We start from the raw sequence: 16,735 nt of genomic DNA on the forward strand, positions 1-16,735 counted from the left end.
TCTGCAAACATGAAGAAACTCGCTCTAGAATAGAAAAATCTTATTTTAATCAGCAGCTTTCGGTCTCTCATGATTATTAAGATGAGTGGTACGCGGTCAAGTTAGGATTTAAATCGAGAGAAATAATTGACACCTGAAAGAGATGGGCGGGCTTTTCTGTTCAATTTTTCTTAGAAAATACAGATGTTTTATAAAAAGAGCTCTGAGCGCCGCGAAGGTGGCGCTTTTGCAGAGGAGGTCTTAGGCGATTTGGATGTGCTTCGCCACTAATAACGTGAGTTTCAGCACATTAATTAACAGAGATGTTCAAATAATTTTTCCTATAGCTTTGGAGGCAATTGTTCGATCATAAAATTTGAAAGTAGTGACATTTAATACACTCTTATTTAAAAGAAAAAAGAATATCTCGAACATCGCACCTCACCGTCAGTTTTCAACGCTTAATCTAAGCAATATCAAAACTGAGCGCGTCCCGCTGCTGCGTCAGACGGAAACACCGTTTGAGGGAGTGTGAGGAAATTCGAATAACGGGATAAGTTTGAACGAAGTTTAAGTTTAACATAGCGACAAGTCATGGCAGGTTAAGGCCAGTGGTGGCGCCATATCTGACCTCACCAGCAGTCGTGGTCAGTTATGGCGAGGCACGTCTCGCCACTAGTCGTAGCCAGTGGTGGCTACACGTGCCTCACCAGCAGTCGTGGCCAGTTATGGCAAGGTACGTCTCGCCACCAGTCGTGGCCAGTGGTCGCGAGGCGTGCCTTACCAGCTGTCGTGGCCAGTTATGGCGAGGTACGTCTCGCCACCAGTCGTGGCCAGTGGTCGCGAGGCGTGCCTTACCAGCTGTCGTGGCCAGTTATTGCGAGGCACGTCTCACCACCAGTCGTAGCCAGTTATGGCGAGGCACGTCTCGCCACCAGTCGTGGCCAGTGGTGCCGAGGCGTGCCTTACCAGCTGTCGTGGCCAGTTATTGCGAGGCACGTCTCGCCACCAGTCGTAGCCAGTGGTGGCGAGGCGTGCCTCACGAGCAGTCGTGGCTAGTTAAGGCGAGGCATGTCTCGCCTCGCCCCCATCTGCTGCGACGTGCCACGCCAGTATTTCCCGCGACTGGCCGCGATGTTCAGCTTCAAACTTCGTCGCAATTTTTCATCACGGGGCGTTACCGTCTCATATGATAGCGGGTCGGCCTCTTCTGTGCTTACGGCGCACTGGGCTTTGACATTGCCTGAATTGAACGCTGAAATTCGATTACGAATATAGTGAATCAGATGTAATTCTAAAAAGAAAGAAAAATGATGTTACATTATAAAGTAACCATCTCCATGTTTGTCATCAAATAACTCTTTCCAAGACATCAGCAAAAGAAATTATGCAGAGATATTGAATTAGTTTTCTAAGTCATCCCGTTTACTATCGGCAAAGTAATATCCGCCTCGCCTAGGAACTCCTGTGCAAAAACGCCATGTTAGCTATGTTGATAAAGTCCTACATAAATAAAGAGTCTGCGAAGTCTAACGTCTCGAGTATATGTGAGAACAAGACGAAATACACCTTTCTTTCGAACATGCGGATCATGTGTTGCAGGATTTATTGAACAAAGTTGGACAATGCTCCCGTACAGTAAAACCCACTTATGTCCAACTCCAAAGTTCGGAATTTGACTGTTTAAAGCAATCGACTAAAATTTCTTATTTCAATTTTTTTCAGAACGGAAATTATACAGTGAGATATGTGTTCCGGCGTCATGAGATCATGTGTCCATTGGCCGATACGCAAGAGTCGATATTTTCTATACATTTATTATTACTTAATACCTCGCGATAATAAAGTTAAAATGCGAGCTACAGTAACTTCGTTATGTCTAGTAGTTCGCTAGAACAATTGTTGCCCCTCACAGCCAACATTGGCTGCCGGGAGGGGAGGGGGGAATGCAGTGCTGTTAACCACTGTAGGGAAAACTGATCCGAAGGCCCTCTCGGCAGCACCGATGGGGACGTGAAAGACAATTTTCTGCCACGTCATCGTAAGTGACACTGCTGCGGGATCTCTGTAATGGTCATCGGAAACCCGGCACCAGGTAAGTATCTCTGTAATGGAGCTGTCAAAGTTATTTCACCTTTCCCATCATCGCGCGCGCATGCGCAGTGGTGTAACGGGTCTTACAGCGTTTGGTAAGCGTGAGGATAGAGTGCTGCAAGGATAGGATTGCATACAACGCTCGCTACTGCCCGCGAGCAGACGGGTTCGAACGAGAAGAAAAAAAAAAAGAATTCAGTGGCGATTTAGGGGTAAATTCTAGGGAAATGCGTTAGCATTAGGTCGAACCTCTTTGAAGTCTCGCATCTATTATTTGAGACCCCGTTTACAAAGTGCTGTACAAATTACGAAGTGTCATTCGGGATTCGCTCACTCGACACACGTCCTGCTTCTTCAAGGAGCGAAGTGCATCTGACGTCACCTCCACTATATATATATACCAGGTGTTGTTTTCTTTTAGAAGGTCCAAAAATTTTTAAAAAATTGCCCATAGCAGACAACACAAATTTAACACTATATTCAAACTATTCTATGAGGCGGCCATTACTTATACGAGAAATCAAAATGCCTAATTAAATAACATAACTACTTTGACCAACACTTTATGTAATTATTTTGTGGCATATATATATATATATATATATATATATATATATATATATATATATATATATATATATATATATATATATATATATATATATATATATACACACGAATTATAGCATGTGAATTCGCAAGGCGTATCCAAGGAGTAACTATCCAACAAGGCGTAAAGTTATCAAAAATTAAATTGAGTGGTTTTATGTGCCAAAACCACTTTCTGATCACGAGGCACGCCGCAGTGGAGGGATCCGGAAATTTGGACCACCTGGGGTTCTGTAACGTGCACCTAAATCTAAGTGCACGGGTGTTTTCGCATTTCGCCCCCATCGAAATGCGGCCGCCGTGGCCGGGATTCGATGCCGCGGCCTCGTGTTCAGCAGCCCGACACCATAGCCACTGAGCAACCGCGGTGGGTTGCTACATAAGTTATCATAGATAAACAAAATTCGTAAGCATACCCATGATTCTGCGCTATGCACGCGTGAGTGAGGTCATTGTGCGGACCTAGCACCTGCCCTACACAATAATGCAAGGTGCAATTCGCCCCGCACTGATGGGTTATGCTCTGTCTAAAAATAAAAGGCTACTACATCATCGCTGTTTCGTAGGGTACCTGTCAAGCCTGCGTCATGACCTCATTCACACGCGCATAGCGAAGAATGATGGGTACGCTGAAGAATGTTTCCACCAGTGATAAATTATGTATTTCACCCGGTTTCAATGAGACCTTCAGTTGCGAGTCAGCGTTCGTCCCTGTCTTTTCTTCGGTCCGAATGTGTTCAAGCTGCGCTTCCACGATGAGTGCTCACATTTGGACGAGAAATTCCTCCGAGTCTGTGTTCTCAATCGTGGCCATCGTCTTCTTGAGTAAAAGCGAGCGACAGCCGCATTTGCCACAGAGCACGTTATCGATAGTCACTCCCGTGGACGTTGTTTTGATCCCTGACACCATTTTAACCGTGACACCTGCGCACCCGACACTGGCCGCGCTTTGATGCTGAAAACAGGTGCGCGTTCAGTAACGCCAGAAAGAAACGCGTCTCTTGAACGTCGCCCGCCACGACATCGGCACAGCCTGCTTTTCTTTTTTGTTCGAACGCGCTCAAGCGCGCTCGTTCAATTTCTATTTCGTGCATCTGTCAATCGCTCGCGCTACAGCGAAGCGAGCAAGTGTAAAAAGATTGAGGGAAATTGAGCACTGCTTGTTTTTCTAGTTCTTCGTGGTCGCAAAACACAGAGCCTGAAACGTGCCTGAAGATCTCGCAGATGCGTTCAGGGCAACTCTTCGAGTGAGCAGTTGAGTGGTGAAGTGCTGATTTACCTTGTATTGCGTTGTTTAGGCATTATGGCGAATGGGACGCGGCTCCTCGGGAAGCACAACGTAGTGCATTCTGTGGTGCGCTGCGCATAAATGTGCACCACAAGCTGAGAAAATGAAACAGAAAAAGAAAAGACGCAAGAGGAGAGGGGCGCTGAAGAAAACTCTGCGCTAGACAGCACAAAATTCATTATGGACCAACAAGCCTGACAAAAAGTACCTCTCGGCGTGGTTTAGTATCTCGACTCAATTTCTCGGATTGATACTATCCGGGGCAGGCTTATGCTCGAGGAAGCTTGGCGTGTGGGCGACTCCTGTCCCAGTTCTTATAAGCTCTAGTGGCAAAAAAAGAAGAAAACAATTTAGAAAGCAAAAATTAACCAGCATATTCAAGCATACGTTTAAACAAATTGAGAGAGAGAGAGAGAGAGAGAGAGAGAGAGAGAGAGAGAGAGAGAGAGAGAGAGAGAGAGAGAACAAAGGGGAAGGCAGGGAGGTTAATCAGAAGGAGAGATTCGCTTTGCTGCCCAACGCTCGGGAGAGAGGGGAGGGGAGACAAAGTGACAGGAAAGTAGAGAGAAAGAAAGAATGGAAGCACAGTTGCCACAGTCGCCATTGCACAAGCACAACAACAGTCGCCATTGCAATGAATGTAGCTGTTACCCTTTCTTCAGCAAAGTAACGACTGTTGGCAGGGGCAAGGGCGAAGACGAGCGAGAAATCCTGGAAGCGTACTACATCAGTTTATTCGGTGACGGCTGCATTAGTACAACCTCGGTGCGCTTACTTGAAGAAAGAATTTGCCTTTTTAGATTGGTAACGATAGATGCAGTAACTTGACTTTTCATGCTCTGTGATTAGTGATGCTATTGTTGCGCATGCTCTGCTCGCCTTGCTGGGACTACGCTGTTTCTAATAAAGCACAGTCGATCACTGCCACCACGTAAAGTCACTACACAGCACAGTAGCACTTGTAGCACTGTAACTAGAGAATTGAAAGAGCGCCTTGAACTACATGGAGAAAACTTCACTCGGAATGGATGGATGTTATGAAGTCCCCTCGGGGAGAGGGCGGTGGGTTGCGCCACCAAGTTGTTGCTATTATACTGCCTTGTCCTTCCTAGGTTAAAAAAGAAAAAAAAAAACCCCACGATGAACTCCCATCACCAAATTTTCTGACTCCCTATTGTGAACTTTGTTTTTGTACGTCTCCGTTTTTTGTCGTTTCCCTGCTTTTCTTCCACCAATCTTCGAAAGCACAGATACACAACTGTCATACACAACCGTCAAACACAATATATCATTTCGAAGCGCCATCTGGCGTACCCGCCAAGAGCAAGAACGCTCGGTTTATCCCCCTTTCAAAAACGAATCTTGGCAACACTACGTTGAGTTTTCCTTAAACATTCTTAAACTTCGTACAAGCTTGCTTGTTAACCTAATTACACGAATTAAAAGATACAAGCCTGAAGGTAAACGTCATTTAGACTCCTAAATAGTAAAGGCATCTGCACAGGTTCAGTGCTTCGACAAAGAAAGGATGTTTTCTCTACTCAGTTATTTGCTACGTCAGTTAAATTGTACATGAACATCGTTATGACTTTGGTCAGCACGTGACGCCTGCAATAATACTAGTTGAATAGTGGTGTAGATGTTGTGTGAGTAATGTGTGAATAGGCGAACAGCAATGTGTTGATATTCCTTACTTTCGTGTCAAGTCTTAATTTTTTTTTCTCGCGCTGCTCGCCTCAAGAATGGAATACCAACTACCCCAGCAAATTATACTTCAAAAGCATATTACCAGTTGAACTTCGTCTGTGCAAAAAATATGATGCATACTGGTGTTTATGTTGTGCATGCATTAGCACACTTAGGACTGTTAAATTGTGCTCGATGTCGGCATCAACATTTTCCTTTGTGCAAAGTTTGATAATTTAAATTGACCTGGATTTTTGTACAGGTTTTAGCGCCGTTGCCTGCACTGCCTACTTCCTTGAGGTAAGCACTTATCCAAGCTGCTGCCTCGAAGCGTTTTGTGTTTGTCTCAGCATTTTTCATCTTTCTTATTTGCATAATGAGATAAAAGTGCCCGATAAATCAAAGCTTAAAGAAAAGAGCGCAGGCTCTGCCGCTGGCTCTGCCGTTTCGGGCCTTCCAGTTCCCTGGAAGGCCCGACGAAGTGAACGACAATCATGTGGCATCGTGCAGGCACAAGTGTGGCCAGACGCTAGCGTTCCATGCTTTTGCCTTTTAGCTGCCCTTCTGCAGGTAGCAGGCGTTAAAAAAGAAAAGAAAAAGAAGAACACGAGCGCTGATTCTTGGTGCTATTTTCTCCTCCCACGTATTCATGAATTTTGTAATTAATTGCACACACACACACACACACACACACACAAACACACAAACACACACACACACACACACACACACACACACACACACACACACACACACACACACACACACACACACACACACACAACACACACACAAAGAATAGCCGAGTCATTTATTTACGTACGTTACGTTACGTAACACACTACATTATTCCCAACTGCAACATTCACAAGAATATCCCCACTCAAGGTTTCTTGAATAATGAACGAGTTGAGCTAAGCTCAACATCTTCGTCGCGTCGCAACGAGTCTAAGAGTGGTGCATGCTAAGGTTTCTCTGGCTTTTCACCCACACAACATCGGCGAACTCCCGTCTTCTCGGAAACGCCGAAACGCGCGGGGTGTGCTGTCAATTATTCATCTCTTTTCTTCAATTATCCTTGTTTCTTGACATAACAAGAATGTACGACGTCCCCACGAAACGAACGTCATCGCCTACGCGTTTTCATTTGACCTCCGCACTGGTGTTCGTTGAACGAAGAAAACGCCACGATGACAAGCTCAATGCGGTGTCTTTTCTTTCTCTCCTGTCACGGCGGAGGACGGTATCTCTTGCGTCGCAGAGCGAAGGGTGACGACGCGTTCGCGGTTAAACACATCATCAGGTATTGAGAGCCAACCCGAATGAAGGATAGAGGCTATTGAGAGAAAACTGAAAAGGTCTAATTGCATGCCGACCAGCTGTGCCCAGCGGGAATGCGATGATAAATGAAACGATACGCACAGGGTAGGCGACACTCTGCCCCGTATATATAGGCACGTAAAACAAAAACGAAAAAAATATAAAGTGTGGCGTTTAGATCAGTGTCCTCCTGAAAAGTCAAAAAGCACTTTCGTGCCACGGGACCCACAGGCTGGACTAGTCTGCAAGTATACGTGCGGTCGAGGTGTGGACCTTGAGGTAAACTTAGAAAACTCATTAGGGCAATCTGACGAGGTGCGAAAAAAGAAATGAAGTTACGACTGCCCACTTGAAAACACGATCACTTTACTTGTAAATGACGTCTATTTATTAGAACCACGATAAACGTGCCTCAACGTCAACGAGTACAAATTCTCCCATTCGTTTGTCGACGAAATTATTTTCCTGACAAAAAAAAAAAGAAGGAAGCCACGTCAAAGTATTTCACTCTAGTTTTTAGGTGTCGCGCTTGGTGAAAAAAAGATGCTCTATACACACCGTGTTACTACAAATATTAACAGGTTGACTAGGCACCACTTCTTGGAACATGCCAAAATAACTTCAGAGTCTTATCTAATAATGCATCTTTTATGCCGCAATCGCAGTATCTTTTGAATAAGTATATTTTTTGAAGATTGAGCTCCAAAGTACTGCAATTTCCGGCTGCAAAAGCGACTCAGTGCGAAGCAACTATGCACCGAAAAGGTTGCGCGACATTAGTTACACATGCATGCGCATTAGTCGCTTGCATTACTCATATATGTGGGTTGTGCGAGGCAAGAAAAATACATTAGCAAGAAAATACATGGGCAATACAATACAATACAATACAATACAATACAATACAATACAATACGATACCATACAATACATGGGCAAGGAAAAAATTTCCCGATGACATGAAAGGAAACACACGTGTTGAGCGCCTGCTAGGGAATGACACACTTAACAGATGTCTTCATTCCCATTCACAAAAACATTTTTGTTTCTTTAGAATGCACAGTGAAACGCTACCTGTGAAAACTTGGTCGCATAAAAAAAACATTTTTGCATTCACTGTGAGTTGTTGCCGTTGCAATGTACACGAAACGGAAGAGCACAGCTTTTGGAAATTGTAAAAGCGCAATACTATTTTGGAATGTACTTCAAAGGACTCACAAGAAAGACTTCGTTTTGAATCGGGATACCATCTGATATTTGACTGCACCCCGCGAAGAACAAGCGGCATTCGATATGTATTTTTTTTAAGTTAGACTACATGTATAGCTTATGGAAGAGACGCATGTTGGACCAAAACACTGAATCTATTGCTTCATTGAAATTTCAGTACACTCAAATGATTGGCCACCTGAAGGACGTGTACGACGTAACACAGTTTCACTCGAACTAGTACCACCTCTTGATAAGTAACCTGTCGTTGCCACTAGTTTAAGTTGTAAATTACTTGTAGCTTTTTCTGGGGTACAAGGTGTCCGCATTGTGACTCATAGGTCCTGTCTAAGGGCCATCGATATCAAATGTCTCGGCTAGTTCTCTTACGCTTCTCGCATATACTATTACACATGATGCAATAGATACCATGTAAGAAAGAAGACCGGTATTCTTGTCCGTGTCATTTCAGCCTACTTTTTTTTCTGTCCGTGCATGTCTACAGCACAGCCCGCAGAGTGAACCAGTACAAACCTGTGCAATTGGCAGCTATTCTGCAGCATGCTCACATACAAACTCCGAAAATAGTTGTGCGTGCGCTGTCCAGTCGCCTTATTCGAATGGTCTTTTGCTCAACACTTGTAATTTAGCGAATATCCAGTATTTTTGCAGCGTTATTCCCGAGAATCAGCACCACACACACACACACACACACACACACACACACACACACACACACACACACACACACACACACATATATATATATATATATATATATATATATATGCCCGCCGCGGTTGCTCAGTGGCTATGATGTTGGGCTGCTGAGCACGAGGTCGCGGGATCGAATCCCGGCCACGGCGGTCGCATTTCGATGGGGGCGAAATTCGAAAACACCCGTGTACTTAGATCTAGGTGCACGTTAAAGAACCCCAGATGGTCGAAATTTCAGGAGTCCTACGGCGTGCTTCAACATCAGAAAGTGGCTTTGGCACGTAAAACTCCATAATGTGAATATATATATATACATGTATATATATATATATATATATATATATATATATATATATATATATATATATATATATATATATATATATATATATATATATAAACAGCAGCAGCAACGGTCAGGAAAGTCGTAGAAGGTTCGTTTGAAACGTGGAAAACCCAGAGTGAGCTATTTGTCTCCAGGCTCTAGAATAAAGAGTTCTCTACCCTAGTATCCTTGCTTGTAAGATCTGCCGAGGCAACTATGTTACCTGGGGACGTCTACGCAAAGCTTAACGCTTCTGAATATATACAAGATAGCAGAGTTATGTGAGTGCACCGAAAAGCGTCCTGCACACTTGAGATATGATACATAATATAGAGGATAATGAAGAAGCAATAAAAGCACCTGATTTTGGATGAAATCATGAACTGTTTTGTTGTCTATTAGGGACATCGCCTTCGTGTCGGATGATGGCACCAACAGGATTGCATTTGAGACGCGTAAACGTATTTTCCACATTGCTGACCCCCCTCTGCCGCGTCTTAAATGCGAAATAGAAGGACAAAAATATCAAGAAAGAAAACAGAAAATATCTAAGAGAAAATAAAAATAACGACGAACGCTTGCACGCTTTGGTACAGCGCTCCAATCCATATGGCGCATCCCCTCGTTTCACTGTATCAAAATGTCGGTGCACGTTGCTAGGTTCGACGTACACCATTGATAACTTATTTTCCGTTGCGTTACACGCAGTTAGGAGAATTAACTTTCAGCTGTCGAAAATTAGGCGTTCCGTGAAAGGGTGCGTTCGAACTACCTTCGTCACGTTCGAGTCAGGAAAAGCAAAAGAAAAAAAATAAGCAAGAACACTGAAGGTTTCCGGAAGTTAGAGACCACCGATATTTATGACGCCGATAAATGGACTTTTCCCAGAAGTAACCCGAAACGTAGACACCACCTTTCGTGTCGAAAGCCTGGAGAAAAATCTTGAAAAGAAAACGACCACAACGAAAAAGAACAAAAAACAAACAAGCGTATTCAGAGCAGGAAGAACGGAACTATTTCGCCTGAAAGAGGCCCAACATATCTTCACGTCAAGAGCGCCTTTCAGAATCTCTCAGGCTTGCGCGCGCATGAAGGGCTCCCTGATAGGCGTGCACAACTCGATAGACAATCATGGCCTTCAGCACGCCCGCCAGTGCAGTGAAGCCGGCACACGTGTCTCAAGAAGGAACTGCGGGCGTCTCAAAAGAGCGTAACAGGAAATTCCTGAGCACCCGTTTTTTTTCTTTTTCTTTCCTTTCAGCTTTTACGTCATGGAAACAAAATTTCGTCTTGTTCTAATAGTGAGACATTTCCGAGATTTCGGGTACGGGCTTCTTCCTTCCCCCCTCCCCCCTTTTTTTTCGCCGAAGCGACCACCTTATAAGTAGTACTGATTTCTACGGAAAAGCACGACACGGGGAAGGTGGGCGATGGAAATTCAAGACGATGTACAAGAGCTATGAATTGGGCTAGTTGGCGTGAGTTCATTTGTCTTGCGCTAAGTACTGTAAGACGCCACGAGGACGAAACGAAACACTGGGTATGAAGCGCACACGCGTTGACACATGGGAGCGCTAACTACCCACCGGTTTAATGTCAGATCACACCACAGTTTATAAAGCACAGAACAACGTATTGCGACTGCGCGAACTATGGTTGTAGCAGATCCTCTCAGATCGCGTTCTCACGTATCTGTTTGTTATTATTTTATCAGTGAGTTCTGTGTGTGTATGCATACCTCGTGTAAGTGATTTAAGCATTATAGATAGATAGATAGATAGATAGGTAGATAGATAGATAGATAGATAGATAGATAGATAGATAGATAGATAGATAGATAGATAGATAGATAGATAGATAGATAGATAGATAGATAGATAGATAGATAGATAGATAAACTTTATTTAAAAATAATCAATGAGTGAGAGAAAATAAAGGATGCATAGAAAGGCAGGGAGGTTAACCAGCGGCAGTTCCGGTTGGCTACCCTGCACGGGATCGCTAATGGTCGGGGCCCCTAGTTCAGGGCTCCGCTGGCTCTTGCCATCTTCTCAGCTCTCTGGATCAGCCGGGCAGGAGAGCAGTGCCTCCCATTGATCCCTCGTGCTCACGCACTTGTAGTTTCCGTGTTTTATTTCTAAAGCTTCTCAGATTTCCCTCGTCATCTAAGTTTTTTTCCCTAGCGACGACTGTCGTCTCGTCAAAGTAAGCTGTGCATTTGCACGTTCTACCATGCGTGGCCAGATCGCTGGATGCGGCTGCTTCTTCGCATACGTAATGACTTTCTCTAAGCCTGTCGTTCAGACAGCGTCCCCTTTGCCCACGTATTTTAGCGGAATCGCCCACACACCAATAATTTCGCAGGGTACGTATTTCTGCGCTTGTTTTACATGTTCCCTGCGAGTTTGCGTTGTTTGAGTTCGCTTTCTTGCACATCTCTCTTAGCTTGATCGGTGCTGAAAAAAGCACTGTTAAGTCGTATCTTTCTGCGACCTTCCTAAGGCGGTGTGACAGGTTGGGGACATAAGGGACAATAGCAGCTCGCTTACATTTGTACAAACTATTTTTGTCCCGCTTTCTCGGCCGTGTGATTTCCGTTATCATTTGTTCCTCTATTTGCACTATCAGGTTGTCAGGTTATACACTTTTCTTTAGTCTAATAATCTGTGTACTCAGGGTGTCTGCGACTGCTGGAAAGTAGGACTTATTAATGGCCTGTTCGATAACCAATTTTGCTATTCCTCTTTTAATAACCATTGAATGGCTCGAGTCGTAGCGCAGCATTTGTTTTCCTCCTGTCGTTTTATATGGCCAACGTGTGGGACCTAGGCTTAACTTTAAGTCCAATAATTGCATTCTCCAATCTTTTTGGTGGTTCGTGCGTGAAAGAGGCCACTGTGTGCCTCCTGGAACGTACTATATAACACTTCCTTGAGAGTAGTAGCGATAAGTTTCGGTGCGTACAAGATAGTCAGCTACATATCTAAATCTAGTCGCCTACATCTACAGTCACTAGAGGCTAACTTTTTCTTTTACATGTTCAACAAAACTAATGAAATTTGGGCTAGTGGTTGCCGAGAATAGACGATTTCTTCTGTCTCGTGTATTTAAATAGCGGCCCCGAGATAAAGCTCCTTCTTAACGAAAGATCGGTAGGCCGATTGACTGGGTAGGGGAGGGGGGTAGTCCACAGTAATACCACGAATGAGGTAATGCAATATGACATGGGTTGGGCCTCTTTTGGAGTGAGAAAAATGGAGAGCAAAATTAGCTTTGAAGAAATGTTAAGAAACATGGATGAAAGTAAATGGGCGGCTAAAGTGCACACATATCTGTAGTTGAAAAGCGTGGACGCAGAATGGAGGAAGAGGCCAATAAAGTTGGCAACCAAATGCAGTGTAATTGAAAGTGTAGATAGACAACGAGGAGTCCCAAAAGAAAGGTGAGGGAATGGATACGTAGAATGAAAAAAAAAAGAAACACCATGGATGTTTACAAGATTGGGCAGAAAAAAATTAGAAGGAAAAGTCTGTACGATAACACAAAGAAAAATGCCTCCCTTTTTGGGGTTCCTGCTGGTTGCCTAATCACAAAAACATAACGGAGCAAATAGTCGCGTCTAGAATATGCATGTGTACCCTGGTAGCAAAAATCCGGAGACCACTCAGCACATCCTAAAGGAATGCGAAGCCATTCACCCTGTGAGACCGGGAGCTAAAGTTCACCTTCTAGGAGCACTTGGATGTAAATTGCACGGAAGCATCAACGGGTCACCAGCCGAGATAAGCAAGAGACGTTAACAGCACTGGTGAGTGAGTGAAACAACTTTATTTAGTCCGCAATAGACGCGAGTAAACTCAACTTCACCTGGCTAGGCCCACTTGGGGACCATCAGGTAAAACCTGACGGCCCTCTCGCGCGCCCTCTGGTCTGCCAGGATTTGAGAGGTCTGGTCCTGGGCGCTAATGAGCTTTATCATTTCCTCTTGGGTGAAAGCGGGACCGGCAGAGGCGCAGCCCCACAGGACGTGCTCGAAGTCCGCACAACCACCACACAGGGGGCAGTCCGTGCTTGGGAACCGCACAGGGTACATTGTGTGCAGCACCGCGTGGCTCGGGTAAGTGCTTGTTTGCAGAAGTCTGAGAGTGTCTGCCGAGGCCCTGCACAGCGAGGAGTGCGGCAACGGCAGGAGTCTTCTTGATAGATAATTATGTTTGCAGTCCTCGTTGTACTATCAGAGAGGCTCGCGTCGCCCAGGAGAGGACGCGTTACCCGGCGCACTGTCAGTCAAACCTCTTGAATCCGAGTGCGCCTCATCGTTGCGGTTGAGGGAGGCACCCTCAATGGTTCCAAGGTGAGCAGGGAACCAGGCCAATGAGTGATGTTTGATGTCATTAGCATTTTGGATGATGCGTAGTGCCTGGGGAGCCACCATTCCCATGTGAAAGGTCCTGACTGCTGCCTTGGAATCTGAATAAATCGTGTCATGTACGCTGTCCGTCAATGCAAGGGCAATATCAACCTGCTATGCAACGATGGAACTAGAAGTGCGGATGGTAGCGCAGCTGAGGACTTTGGAATCACAGGCAATGACCACTCAGGAGAAGGCTTCTTCTTGAGCGTACGAAGCAGTGTCTACGAAGCATCTTCGATCCTTGTCCAAGCGGGCACTGGCGAGCAGAGCTTTACCCCTGGATCGTCTTCGTCCTTCGTTGTAGGTGGGATGTATATTGCGTGGCATACGGTGTATGGAAATCTTGGATCTTACGTTTAACAGCACCGGTGAAAAGGAAAGCAGGGATGTGTTTGATTGACACGACTGGGGTTGTTACAGGCATAGGTAGCGGTACAAGTTAGACAAAGAAGTTTAGAGGAAAAGAAAAAAAAAGATTAAGGAGGTCTATAGTGAGTGAGTGAGTGAAAACTTTTATTGAGTCTTTCAAGAGTTTTCGCGGTTACGAGGTCTCCGTCGTCTTCATCTTCTTGGCGCTGGCGACTTGAGACTTCTCTTCAGCAAGGGTGGTCCACTGAGTCGTGCTGCATCGCTCGTGTGCTGCACTAGGGCCCTTTGGGCCGTGAGCTCGCTGCTGGTGAGCCGACTCTCCCATTGCTCCACACTCGGGTGTTCGTGTTTGTTGAATGCTTTGTTGCGTTCGCCCACCCAGGTGATGTGGTAGAGTGTAGATGTGGCACCGCACCAAGGACAGGTGGCCCTGTATTGTGTCGGAAACATCTTATTGAGCACGTGTAAGTTGGAGAAGGAGTTTGTTTGTACTCTGCGCCAGCTGGTCGCTTCCTCCTTTGTGAGGGCTTTGTGTGGTGGCGGATATCTAATTCTAGTTCCTCTATGTAAGTTCAGGGTCTCTGCGTATCCCCCTTCGCAAGCCTGTAGGAGGGTCTCCGGGGCATTCGACCGCCCTGCTCGGAACGCTTCGCCTCGAGCTAGGCTGTCCGCCCATTCGTTCTCCCCTATGCCTACGCGACCCGGGATCCAGATGAGCTGTATAACAAGGAGGTGTATAACAAAAATGCTAGAATGAAAAGCAGGCATAGCATACTTTTGAAGCGGTCTGCGCTGGACGCATGACAGAAGACGAAGAAATGGGCTAGGGGAGAAGTGAGAAGGAAGAAGTTGGAATAAAATGGCGGACGACACCCGTCTCACTTAGATTATGTCATTTCTGCTGCCGTTCTAGTTAGGAACGCTACATTTTGGCGCAACCGACAGTTTTCGAAGACCAGCCATGCGGGTGACGTTTTTCGTCGACCAGGCATCATCGGAGTCTGTTGTGTTCACCCGATACCAAGTGCACGGTGAGCCAGCGACGGACCTTCCTCTTGAAGTTAGTTCTACCGCGCTGATCAACGTGGTGCTGCAACAAGCTGCAATCAGCCGCCAAGCCCTCGTGCAAAGAGGATCGGTGACAGTGAATCTACAACTGCAGACACTGAGCGAACTCGTTCTGGAACCCATACGACGTGGCACCCTCAAAGAGGAAACGCCTGCCGGGAAGGTGAGCCTAGAGTTGAGTGTTATGGAACATTATACAACAGATCGAAATAATGAGAACTTTCGCCCAAGCGCTTAGTCGAGAGCAGTCAGCACGAAGCATTGTTGAACCAGATGTTTTTGAAGGAAACTCGCAAAGTGCACACTACTGGCTGTGGTTTTTCTAGTACGCCTGTGACAAGAATATGTGGCACTCCGACGACACAATGATTTTGAATATGCGCCGCTATTTGGGCGGTATAGCCCAAATACAGCCATGAGGCCGCATTACTAGATGGGTGAACTATCTGCAACAATTTGATTTCGTAATTTCGCACCGTCCTGGCCCACTCCTCACTGACGCTGACGCACTATCAAGATTACTTGTACAGGAATCAAGCAATAATCCAGAGACAATCATGTTAAGCTATGGGAAGGTACAGAAGAGCTCCAGTTTATCGATGGAAGGTATCACGTACCACCAACTATGATTCCAAAGATTCTTCATCTATACCACGACAACCCTGGATTGGGTGGACATGATGGCTTCTGGTGCACTTATAAGAAATTGCTCATGAGATTCACATGGCCGGGCATGAAAAACGACATCAGCCATTACATCCGCACATGCCACCTCTGCCAGGTGAACAAAGTTAAATTCAAGCAATCAGCAGACGTTACGACAAACCCTGAATATTCAAGCGTCCCGTTCGAAGTAATTCATTTGTACTTCGCGGAGCTCAAAAAGAAGGGGAAAGGAGTCAAGCGAACGCAAGCTTTCTTGCTCTCCATAGATGAGTGCACAAGGACGATTGCGGCTAAAGCTGGCAAAGAAGACGCAAACTGCGTAATAGATCTCCTAAAAACTGAATGTTTTAAACACACAAAGACGCTCGTCTGCGACAACGGGCCGGCTTTCCGGAGTGCCATATTATCAAAGTGGGCACAGGAGCACGGCATAATGATAAAGTATTCTTCTCCATACCACCCGGCTGCAAACGGCCTAGCGGAACGTGCCATACGAGGCATCAAACAGTATCTGAAGATGTATCCAGACTTTGCCGGTGGCTCGAAGTGCTGTCTCGAGGCCGCTGTGAAACATCACAACAGATCATACATCGCGGCTTTAGGCTGCAGCCCTCATTTTGTAACTTCGGGTACAGCGCCCATACTTCCTGCAGATCGTGAGCTAGGTCTCCTAGAGAACCTCGAACTCGCCGAAGTAAGGAAAACTGTCAAAGAGCAGGAGGTCTACAAGCGCCGCATGAAGCAAAACTTTGATAAAAGGCACAGTAGCGAGATACCGGACATACAGCCTGGAGACTATGTCCTTGTAAGGAAAGGAGCTGTGCCTTCAAATTCAAAATTTTGCGGACCATTTCAAGTTATTAAGACTGCATGCCAGCATGGAATATTGAAGAATGTCTGGTACGCCGGAGCCTCGGACCAAACGGAGTGTGCCGCTATTGGAAACATATTCAAGTATTACCCCAGGAGGTGTAATTAAAAGAAATCCGGA

The sequence above is a fragment of the Dermacentor variabilis genome, chromosome 10 (assembly GCF_050947875.1).
Source record: "Dermacentor variabilis isolate Ectoservices chromosome 10, ASM5094787v1, whole genome shotgun sequence".
Lineage (NCBI taxonomy): Eukaryota > Metazoa > Arthropoda > Arachnida > Ixodida > Ixodidae > Dermacentor > Dermacentor variabilis.